Source organism: Arachis stenosperma, chromosome 5, assembly GCF_014773155.1.
Source record: "Arachis stenosperma cultivar V10309 chromosome 5, arast.V10309.gnm1.PFL2, whole genome shotgun sequence".
NCBI classification, from domain to species: Eukaryota; Viridiplantae; Streptophyta; class Magnoliopsida; order Fabales; family Fabaceae; genus Arachis; species Arachis stenosperma.
In genome coordinates, this window is record NC_080381.1 from 35,811,458 (window position 1) to 35,823,173 (window position 11,716).

An 11,716-nucleotide genomic window follows, 5' to 3' on the forward strand; every position below is an offset into this window, starting at 1 on the left:
AATGATAAGAAACACAATCTCTTTTGGCCAAAGAAACTTGACAGAAGTATTTTGTTACACTTCTAAATATTTATTTGTCATTCTTACAAAAAATAATCAAATGAATAAAAGAATGAATTGCATTTTGTACACTTCTGCTTATTACATCTCTCAACTAATTCTACATTTAATATTCAATTTCAATCTTTCATTTTGACTGTACCAATACAGATATATAAAGAAATATAACAAACTACCAGGGACATATTGCAAGTTACAACCATCATAAATGATAATTTCACAAGTTGATAATCAATTTTGACTTATTCATTTTCAAAATCTCATATTTCCTTTCTAATTTCTTGCTCTTCCACACCTTTGCAGGTTCCAAAAGCAAGTTTGCCTATAATTTTTATAATCTACAATTGAATTTGTCTTTAAACCAATATATCTAAAGCCTCCTTCATCTAAGGACAATTTTTTTTTTTTACTTCTGCCACAATCATCCATCTTCTTTTCCTAAAGTTCATCTCTAGCCAATTATCCAATTGTTTGCTAACAAGCATAGGAAACATGTATCCCTCATGAATTGTGGGTTGCCCTTTACTCTTTTAAGTCCATTTTTCCAATCCATTCTGCAAGGAGAACAAATAAATCACAGATTGTTTAAATAGAAACACATAATACCATTCCAAAAAAATTTTCAAAATGTACCAAAAAAGAACATCCAAAAAAATAAAAAAATAAAGATCAATTATTCAATTTTTCACATTCATCTTTAGTTTACAACAACAGATTTTACCCTAGTCTAATTAATATTCCAACAATGATTCAATTTTTACCTAGCCCATGGTAATGAACATAAGTCTATTATCTATATCCGTTATACATAGCAAGTTGATTGGTCCATTATTTAAGATTGTAGTATCTGATGAGCGGATAATTTGTACGCTTTTTGGCATTGTTTTTAGTATATTTTTAGTATGATCTAGTTAGTTTTTAGTATATTTTTATTAGTTTTTAGTTAAAATTCACTTTTCTGGACTTTACTATGAGTTTGTGTGTTTTTCTGTGATTTCAGGTATTTTCTGGCTGAAATTGAGGGACCTGAGCAAAAATCTGATTCAGAGACTGAAAAGGACTGCAGATGCTGTTGGATTCTGACCTCCCTGCACTCGAAGTGGATTTTCTGGAGCTACAGAAGCCCAATTGGCGCGCTCTCAACGGCGTTAGAAAGTAGACATCCTGGGCTTTCCAGCAATATATGATAGTCCATACTTTGCCCAAGATTTGATGGCCCAAACCGGCGTTCAAAGTCACCTTCAGAAATTCCAGCGTTAAACGCCGTAACTGGCACCAAAATGGGAGTTAAACGCCCAAACTGGCATAAAAGCTGGCGTTTAACTCCAATAAGAGTCTCTACACGAAAATGCTTCATTGCTCAGCCCAAGCACACACCAAGTGGGCCCGGAAGTGGATTTTTATGTCATTTACTCATCTTTGTAAACCTTAGGCTACTAGTTTTCTATAAGTAGGACCTTTTACTATTGTATTTTCATCTTGGAATCAATCTTTGGACATCTAGTTCCTAGATCATTGGGAGGCTGGCCTCACGGCCATGCCTAGACCTTGTTCTTATGTATTTTCAACGGTGGAGTTTCTACACACCATAGATTAAGGTGTGGAGCTCTGCTGTACCTCGAGCATCAATGCAATTACTATTGTTCTTCTATTCAATTCCGCTTGTTCTTTGTCCAAGATATCACTTGTTCTTCAACTTGATGAATGTGATGATCCGTGACACTCATCATCATTCTCACCTATGAACGTGTGACTGACAACCACCTCCGTTCTACCTTAGATTGGGTGAATATCTCTTGGATTCCTGATACACGATGCATGGTTGATCACCTGACAACCGAGTGCTCGCCTGACAAACGAGCCAGCCATTCCGTGAGATCAGAGTCTTCGTGGTATAGGCAAGAACTAATGGCGGCATTCAAGAGAATCCGGAAGGTCTAACCTTGTCTGTGGTATTCTGAGTAGGATTCAATGATTGAATGACTGTGACGTGCTTCAAACTCCTAGCAGGCGGGGCGTTAGTGACAGACGCAAAAGAATCAATGGATTATATTCCGGCCTGACCGAGAACCGACAGATGGATAGCCGTGCCGTGACAGGGTGCGTTGAACATTTCCACTGAGAGGATGGGAGGTAGCCACTGACAACGGTGAAACCCTTGCATAAGCTTGCCATGGAAAGGAGTAAGAAGGATTGGATGAAGACAGTAGGAAAGCAGAGAGACGGAAGGGAAGGCATCTTCATACGCTTATCTGAAATTCCTACCAATGAATTACATAAGTACCTCTATCTTTATCTTTATGCTTTATTCGTATATCACTATACCCATTTGAGTCTGCCTGACTAAGATTTACAAGGTGACCATAGCTTGCTTCATACCAACAATCTCCGTGGGATCAACCCTTACTCGCGTAAGGTTTATTACTTGGACGACCCAGTGCACTTGCTGGTTAGTTGTGCAAAGTTGTGTTTATGCCATGGTATTGAGCACCAAGTTTTTGGGGCCATTACTAGGGATTATTTGAGTTGTGAAAAGTAGTGATCACAATTTCGCACACCAAGTTTTTGGCGCCGTTGCCGGGGATTGTTTCGTGTATGGACAACTGACGGTTCATCTTGTTGCTTAGATTAGGTATTTTTCTTCAGAGTTCTTAAGAATGAATTCTAGTGTTTCATGATGATCTGTTGAAGTCTGGCTGGCTGAGAGGCCATGTCTAATCTTATTGGACCGAGGTTTCAACTGATCATCACAAGAGCTTGTTGATCTCTATCAATCTTGCTATTGGAGCAATGACCTGCTAAGGCTTGGCTGGCCATTGGCCATGTCTAGTGTTTTGGACCGAAGCTTTCTTTGAAAGCTTGGCTGGCTGTGAAGCCATGTCTAATTCCTGGACCGGAGTCTTAGACTAGCATTGCAATGATTCCTGGAATTCAAATTAAGAATTCTGAAACCTTTATTTTCTATTTTCATATAATTTTCGAAAAAAAAAGCACAAAAAAATTTCAAAATCATAAAAACCAAAAAAAATATTTTATGTTTCTTGTTTGAGTCTAGTGTCTAATCTTAAGTTTGGTGTCTTGCATGTATTGTTTATTTGATCTTGGTTCTATTTTCAAGTCAATAGTACAGGGAACTGAAGATTCAGAACATGCAGCAGAGGAATTACACAGAAAAAGCTGGGCGTTCAAAACGCCCAGTGAAGAAGGACAGACTGGCGTTTAAACGCCAGCCAGGGTACCTGGTTGGGCGTTTTAACGCCCAAAAAGGTAGTGCATTGGGCGTTAAACGCCAGAATGTGCACCATTCTGGGCGTTTAACGCCAGGATGGCACAAGGGGGAGGATTTTGTTTTCAAAATCACTTTTTTTCAAGTTTTCAAAGTTTTTCAAAATCAAATCTTTTTCAAATCATATCTTTTCAATCAAATGTTTTCAAAATCAATTTCTTTCTTTTTTTTTAAAGATACTTGCTATCAATTAATGATTTGATTCAACATTTCAAGTATGTTGCCTTTTCTGTTGAGAAAGGTTTAATGTTTGAATCATATCTTTTCTTGATAGCCAAGTTATTAAAATCAAATCTTTTTAAAAATGTTTTTCAAATCATATCTTCTCAATCACATATTTTTTTAAAACCAATCATATCTTCTTAACCACATCTTTTTCAAAATAGTTTTCAATCATATCTTTTTTTTTTCTAATTTCAAAATCTTTTTCAAAAATCACTTGATTTCTTTCCCACTCTTATTTTCGAAAATTAATTAATGTTTTTCAAATTGTTTTCAAATTCTTTTACTTGATTTTCGAAAATCACTTTCCCTCCTCTCACATCCTTCTATTTATGGACTAACACTATTCCTCAATGCACAATTCGAACTCCATCTTTCTTGATAAGTTCGAATTTTCTACCTCTGTCTTCTATTTTTCTTTTCTTCTGACACCTCAAGGAATCTCTATACTGTGACATAGAGGATTCCACATTTTCTTGTTCTCTTCTCTTTCATATGAGCAAGAACAAAGACAAAGGCATTCTTGTTGAAGCTGACCCTGAACCTGAAAGGACCTTGAAGCGAAAGCTAAGAGAAGCTAAGGCACAACTCTCTGTAGAGGACCTAACAGAAATCTTCAAAGAAGAAGACATGGCAGCCGAAAACAACAACAATGCCAACAATGCAAGGAAGGTGCTGGGTGACTTTACTGCACCTACTCCCGACTTCTATGGGAGAAGCATCTCTATCCCTGCCATTGGAGCAAACAACTTTGAGCTTAAGCCTCAATTAGTTTCTCTAATGCAACAGAATTGCAAGTTCCATGGACTTCCATTGGAAGATCCTCATCAGTTCTTAGCTGAATTCTTGCAAATCTGTGACACTGTCAAGACTAATGGGGTTGACCCTGAGGTCTACAGACTTATGCTATTCCCTTTTGCTGTAAGAGACAGAGCTAGGACATGGTTGGACTCACAACCTAAAGAAAGCCTGAACTCTTGGGAAAAGCTAGTCAATGCCTTCTTGGCAAAGTTCTTTCCACCTCAAAAATTGAGTAAGCTTAGAGTGGAAGTCCAAACCTTCAGACAGAAGGATGGAGAATCCCTCTATAAAGCTTGGGAAAGATACAAACAATTGATCAGAAAATGTCCTTCTAACATGCTTTCTGAATGGAGCATCATATGTATTTTCTATGATGGTCTCTCTGAACTATCCAAGATGTCTTTGGATAGCTCTGCTGGAGGATCTCTTCATCTGAAGAAGACGCCTGCAGAAGCTCAAGAGCTAATTGAAATGGTTGCAAATAACCAATTCATGTACACTTCTGAAAGGAATCCTGTGAACAATGGGACTAATCAGAAGAAAGGAGTTCTTGAGATTGATACTCTGAATGCCATTCTGGCTCAGAACAAGATATTGACTCAACAAGTCAATTTGATTTCTCAAAGTCTGTCTGGAAAGCAAAATGCACCAAGCAGTACTAAGGATGCTTCTTCTGAAGAAGAAGCTTATGATCCTGAGAACCCTTCAATAGAAGAGGTGAATTACCTAGGAGAACCCTATGGAAACACCTATAATTCTTCATGGAGAAATCACCCAAATTTCTCATGGAAGGATCAACAGAGACCACAACAAGGTTTCAACAACAATAATGGTGGAAGAAACAGGTTTAGCAATGGCAAGCCTTTTCCATCATCTTCTCAGCAACAGACAGAGAATTCTAAGCAGAACCCCTCTGACTTAGCAACTATGGTCTCTGATCTAATCAAAACCACTCAAAGTTTCATGACTAAAACAAGGTCCTCCATTAGGAATTTGGAGGCACAAGTGGGACAGCTGAGCAAGAAAATTACTGAACTCCCTCCTAGTACTCTTCCAAGCAATACAGAAGAAAATCCAAAAGGAGAGTGCAAGGCCATCAATATGGCCAAATTTGGAGAGGAAGGAGAGGAAGTGAACGCCACTGAGGGAGACCTCAATGGGCGTGCACTAGCCTCCACTGAGTTCCCCAATGAGGAACCATGGGAATCTGAGGCTCAAAATGAGACCATAGAGATTCCACTGGACTTACTTTTGTCTTTCATGAGCTCTGATGAGTATTCTTCCTCTGAAGAGGATGAGTATGTCACTGAAGAGCAAGTTGCTAAATACCTTGGAGCAATCATGAAGCTAAATGACAAGTTATTTGGAAATGAGACTTGGGAGGATGAACCCCCTTTGCTCACCAAAGAATTGGATGACTTGTCTAGGCAGAAATTACCTCAAAAGAGACAAGATCCTGGGAAGTTTTCAATACCTTGTACCATAGGCACCATGACCTTCAAGAAGGCTCTGTGTGACTTAGGGTCAAGTGTAAACCTCATGCCTCTCTCTGTAATGGAGAAGCTAGGGATCTTTGAGGTGCAAGCTGCAAGAATCTCATTAGAGATGGCAGACAACTCAAGAAAACAAGCTCATGGACTTGTAGAGGATGTTTTGGTGAAGATTGAAAACCATTACATCCCTGCTGATTTCATAGTCCTAGAGACTGGGAAGTGCATGGATGAAACCATCATCCTTGGCAGACCCTTCCTAGCCACAGCAAAGGTTGTGATTGATGTTGATAGAGGTGAACTGATCATTCAAGTGAATGAAGAATCCTTTGTGTTTAAGGCTCAAGGATATCCCTCTGTTACCATGGAGAGGAAGCATGAAGAGCTTCTCTCAAATCAGAGTCAAACAGAGCCCCCACAGTCAAACTCTAAGTTTGGTGTTGGGAGGCCACAACCAAACTCTAAGTTTGGTGTTGAACCCCCACATTCAAACTCTAAGTTTGGTGTTGGGAGGTTCCCACATTGCTCTGATCATTTGTGAGGCTCCATGAGAGCCATCTGTCAAGCTACTGACATTAAAGAAGCGCTTGTTGGGAGGCAACCCAATATTATATTTTATCTATTTTCTTTTGTTATTTTATATTTTTTTGTAGGTTGATAATCATAAGAAGTCATAAAATCAATTGAAAAAGCAAAAACAGAATGAAAAATAGAAAGAAAAACAGCACACCCTGGAGAAAGAACCTACTGGCGTTTAAACGCCAGTAAAGCTAGCAGGTGGGCGTTTAACGCCCAGTCTGGCACCATTCTGGGCGTTTAACGCCAGAAAGGGGCACCAGACTGGCGTTAAACGCCAGAAAAGGGCAAGAACCTGGCGTTAAACGCCAGAAATGGGCACCAGCCCGGCGTTTAACGCCAGAATTGGCTCAAAACGTGATTTTGCATGCCATTTGGTGCTGGGATGACTTTTCCTTGACACCATAGGATCTGTGGACCCCACAGGATCCCCACCAACCCCACCACTCTCTCTCTTCTTCACCCATTCACCAATCACCTCAACACCTTTTCCCCAAAAAACCCTTCACCTATCAAATCTCATCTTTCTCTTCACCACTCACATCCATCCTTCATAAAACCCCACCTACCTCACCATTCAAATTCAAACCACTTTCCCTCCCAAACCCACCCTCACTTGACCGAACCTTACCCTTCCCCCTCCCCTATATATACCCTTCTTCACCCCTTCATTTTCACACAACCTAAACACCACTTCTCCCTCTCTTTGGCCGAACACAAAAGCCATTCCCTTCTTCCTCATTTCTTCTTCTTCTACTCTCTTCTTTCTTCTTTTGCTCGAGGACGAGCAAATCTTTTAAGTTTGGTGTGGTAAAAGCGTTGCTTTTTTGTTTTTCCATAACCATTTATGGCATCCAAGGCCGGAGAAACCTCTAGAAAGAGGAAAGGGAAGGCAAAAGCTTCCACCTCCGAGTCATGGGAGATGGAAAGATTCATCTCAAGGGTGCATCAAGACCACTTCTATGAAGTTGTGGCCTTGAAGAAGGTGATCCCCGAGGTCCCTTTTTCACTCAAAAAGGGTGAATATCCGGAGATCCGACATGAGATCCAAAGAAGAGGTTGGGAAGTTCTTACCAACCCCATTCTACAAGTCGGAATCTTAATGGTTCAAGAGTTCTATGCCAATGCATGGTTCACCAAGAACCATGATCAAAGTGTGAACCCGGATCCAAAGAATTATCTTACTGTGGTTCGGGGGAAATACTTGGATTTTAGTCCGGAAAGTGTAAGGTTGGCATTCAATTTGCCCATGATGCAAGGAGATGAACATCCTTACACTAGAAGGGTCAACTTTGATCAAAGGATGGACCAAGTCCTCACTGACATTTGTGAAGAGGGCGCCCAATGGAAGAGAGATTCAAGAGGGAAGCCGGTTCAATTGAGAAGGCATGACCTCAAACCCGTGGCTAGAGGATGGTTGGAGTTCATCCAACGCTCAATTATTCCCACTAGCAACCGGTCCGAAGTTACTCTAGACCGGGCCATCATGATTCATAGCATCATGATTGGAGAAGAAGTGGAAGTTCATGAGGTTATAGCCCAAGAACTCTATAAGGTGGCGGACAAGTCCTCTACCTTAGCAAGGTTAGCCTTTCCTCATCTCATTTGTCACCTCTGTTATTCAGTTGGAGTTGACATAGAGGGAGACATCCCCATTGATGAGGATAAGCCCATCACTAAGAAAAGAATGGAGCAAACAAGAGACCCCTCTCATCATGAGATCCCTGAGATGCCTCAAGGGATGCACTTTCCTCCACAAAACTATTGGGAGCAACTGAACACCTCCCTAGGAGAATTGAGTTCCAACATGGGACAACTAAGGGTGGAGCACCAAGAACATTCCATCCTCCTCCATGAAATTAGAGAAGATCAAAGAATCATGAGAGAGGAGCAACAAAGACAAGGAAGAGACATTAAGGAGCTCAAGCACTCCATAGGATCTTCAAGAGGAAGAAAGAGCCGCCATCACTAAGGTGGACCCGTTCTTTAATCTCCTTGTTCTTTATTCTTCTGTTTTTCGAAAATTAATGCTTATGTTTGTCCATGTTTGTGTCTTATGATCATTAGTGTCTTAGTGTCTATGCCTTAAAGTTATGAATGTCCTATGAATCCATCACCTTTCTTAAATGAAAAACGTGCTTAATTGAAAAAGAAAGAATTGCATGAATTTTGAATTTTATAACAGTTTAATTATTTTGATGTGGTGGCAACAATTTTGTTTTCTGAATGTATGCTTAAACAGTGCATATGTCTTTTGAATTTGTGGTTCATGAATGTTGGCTCTTGAAGCAAGAAAAAGCAGTGAATACAAAAAAAAAGAGGCGAAAAAAAAAAACGAAAAAGAAAGAGAAAAAGAAAGAAAAAGAAAGAAATAAAGTTGTGATCCAAGGCAAAAAGAGTGTGCTTAAGAACCCTGGACACCTCTAATTAGGGACTCTAGCAAAGCTGAGTCACAATCTGAAAAGGTTCACCCAATTATGTGTCTGTAGCATGTATGTATCCGGTGGTAATACAGGAAGACAGAGTGCTTTGGGTCACGGCCAAGACTCATAAAGTAGCTGTGTTCAAGAATCATCATACTTAACTAGGAGAATCAATAACACTATCTGGATTCTGAGTTCCTAAAGAAGCCAACCATTCTGAATTTCAAAGGATAGAGTGAGATGCCAAAACTGTTCAGAGGCAAAAAGCTAAAAGCCCCGCTCATCTAATTAATTCTGATCTTCATAGATGTTTTTGGAATTCATTGCATATTCTCTTCTTTTTATCTTATTTGATTTTCAGTTGCTTGAGGACAAGCAACAATTTAAGTTTGGTGTTGTGATGAGCGGATAATTTGTACGCTTTTTGGCATTGTTTTTAGTATGTTTTTAGTATGATCTAGTTAGTTTTTAGTATATTTTTATTAGTTTTTAGTTAAAATTCACTTTTCTGGACTTTACTATGAGTTTGTGTGTTTTTCTGTGATTTCAGATATTTTCTGGCTGAAATTGAGGGACCTGAGCAAAAATCTGATTCAGAGACTGAAAAGGACTGCAGATGCTGTTGGATTCTGACCTCCCTGCACTCGAAGTGGATTTTCTGGAGCTACAGAAGCCCAATTGGCGCGCTCTCAACGGCGTTGGAAAGTAGACATCCTGGGCTTTCCAGCAATATATGATAGTCCATACTTTGCCCAAGATTTGATGGCCCAAATCGGCGTTCAAAGTCACCTTCAGAAATTCCAGCGTTAAACGCCGGAACTGGCACCAAAATGGGAGTTAAACACCCAAACTGGCATAAAAGCTGGCGTTTAACTCCAAGAAGAGTCTCTACACGAAAATGCTTCATTGCTCAGCCCAAGCACACACCAAGTGGGCCCGGAAGTGGATTTTTATGTCATTTACTCATCTTTGTAAACCTTAGGCTACTAGTTTTCTATAAGTAGGACCTTTTACTATTGTATTTTCATCTTGGAATCAATCTTTGGACATCTAGTTCCTAGATCATTGGGAGGCTAGCCTCACGGCCATGCCTAGATCTTGTTCTTATGTATTTTCAACGGTGGAGTTTCTACACACCATAGATTAAGGTGTGGAGCTCTGCTGTACCTCGAGCATCAATGCAATTACTATTGTTCTTCTATTCAATTCCGCTTGTTCTTTGTCCAAGATATCACTTGTTCTTCAACTTGATGAATGTGATGATCCGTGACACTCATCATCATTCTCACCTATGAACGTGTGACTGACAACCACCTCCGTTCTACCTTAGATTGGGTGAATATCTCTTGGATTCCTGATACACGATGCATGGTTGATCGCCTGACAACCGAGTGCTCGCCTGACAAACGAGCCAGCCATTCCGTGAGATCAGAGTCTTCGTGGTATAGGCAAGAACTGATGGCGGCATTCAAGAGAATTCGGAAGGTCTAACCTTGTCTGTGGTATTCTGAGTAGGATTCAATGATTGAATGACTGTGACGTGCTTCAAACTCCTAGCAGGCGGGGCGTTAGTGACAGACGCAAAAGAATCAATAGATTCTATTCCGGCCTGACCGAGAACCGACAGATGGATAGCCGTGCCGTGACAGGGTGCGTTGAACATTTCTACTGAGAGGATGGGAGGTAGCCACTGACAACGGTGAAACCCTTGCATAAGCTTGCCATGGAAAGGAGTAAGAAGGATTGGATGAAGACAGTAGGAAAGCAGAGAGACGGAAGGGAAGGCATCTTCATACGCTTATCTGAAGTTCCTACCAATGAATTACATAAGTACCTCTATCTTTATCTTTATGCTTTATTCGTATATCACTATACCCATTTGAGTCTGCCTGACTAAGATTTACAAGGTGACCATAGCTTGCTTCATACCAACAATCTCCGTGGGATCGACCCTTACTCGCGTAAGGTTTATTACTTGGACGACCCAGTGCACTTGCTGGTTAGTTGTGCAAAGTTGTGTTTATGCCATGGTATTGAGCACCAAGTTTTTGGGGCCATTACTAGGGATTATTTGAGTTGTGAAAAGTAGTGATCACAATTTCGCACACCAGTATCTAAGTATATTGGGAGAATGAGAGTTAATGACCATAGTGACCAGACATGAACTTACTCTTTGCAAAGAATTAAATCTTCGCATATATGCTTATGTTCCTTCCTGAAAGTTGCTTGTCTTCCTTTTTGAATTTCTGGAACAATTCATACCAAAAACAACAAATAAAAATATAGAAACCAAGTAAGCACTAGCAATAGTTATGAAATCAAAGGAACCTACTTACAAAATACAAGAAAAATAACTTGCAAGAATATAAGATGTAGCAGTAAACAGCAGATAGAAACCTTCAACTAGCGAGAACGGCAGCAGCGCGATGGTTCTTGTGGCGGACTGACGGCGCGATTGCATGGTGAATAAACTAGCTATTGGCAAGAAAAGTGGCGCACCAAGGAAACAACGACGCGGTGGTCATGGCGGTGAGACTGGCGGCGCACTAGAACAGCAATGAATCAGCACTTTGGACGAGGAGGAAGATTGACGAGATGAGAGAGAATGGTGATCACAGTCCTTCCTGAGGTGGGGCAGTGATCCATGAACGACGAAGCGGCAGTGCGACGATGAAGCGAATGAGAGGCCCCAATGGAGCTGCTTCTGATTTCCTTTGCGGCAATCAAGACGTGACTATGGGATGCCGCCTAACGGCGCGGTGTTAGATGCCGCATGGTTACGCCAACTGGAGAGGGGTGTGGATGGCGTGGCTACGAGAATGGGAGAGAAAGGGAAAGGTTTTTGTGCGTGACAATGG

General features: G+C 40.6%; 1 non-coding gene across 1 annotated transcript; it reads right to left on the reverse strand.

Annotated features, from left to right (window-relative positions):
* Nucleotides 1–4,603: 4,603 nt before the first annotated feature.
* Nucleotides 4,604–4,711, reverse strand: LOC130983876 (small nucleolar RNA R71). Its single transcript, XR_009087846.1, has one exon. It is a non-coding gene; the product is annotated as a small nucleolar RNA R71 (small nucleolar RNA).
* Nucleotides 4,712–11,716: the final 7,005 nt, after the last annotated feature.